Genomic DNA, 733 nt, shown 5'->3' on the forward strand with positions numbered 1-733 from the left:
GCTATTTACTCTATAATGGATAGGTAGAGCCAAAGAATGTGAACTATACAAGTTCACAATACCTTTTGATAAAAGAAGGGGCTCCGGTGTATAGAGAGGGCCTCGCCGTTTAAAAGGGAACCATAGAAACGATGGAACCCACTATTTTTATAGTATCATTAGAATTAATTTGTTATTTCGCATAGAAATAACTGAAGGGAGTAGAAAAAAAATCGTGGTTGGGAAGGTTACTATAGCAAAAGCCATTAGAATTAATATTTTATATATCGGAATAATTCGTTTTGTTATTAATGGGGAAAAGGATGGCTAAAAGAAGAGAAATCATTAGTTATTCATTAAGGTTAATTTGATTCAATGACCAGAGTTCCGCGAGGATATATAGCCCGGAGACGACGAACAAAAATGCGTTCATTTACCTCAAATTTTAGAGGGGCTCATTTAAGACTTAATCGAATGATTACCCAACAGGTAAAAAGAGCTTTTGTTTCCTCTCATCGAGATAGAGGTAGGCAAAAGAGGGATTTTCGCCGTTTGTGGATCACTCGGATAAACGCAGCAACGCGGATATTTAAAGTATTCGATAGTTATAGTAAATTAATACACAACCTATATAAGAAGAAATTGATTCTTAACCGTAAAATGCTTGCACAAGTCGCTGTATCAAATCCAAATAACCTTTACACGATTTCCAAGAAAATCAAGATCATCAATTAAAAGGATAAATAAAGTAATA

Source organism: Brachypodium distachyon, chromosome 5 (genome assembly GCF_000005505.3).
Source record: "Brachypodium distachyon strain Bd21 chromosome 5, Brachypodium_distachyon_v3.0, whole genome shotgun sequence".
In the NCBI taxonomy this organism is placed as follows: Eukaryota; Viridiplantae; Streptophyta; class Magnoliopsida; order Poales; family Poaceae; genus Brachypodium; species Brachypodium distachyon.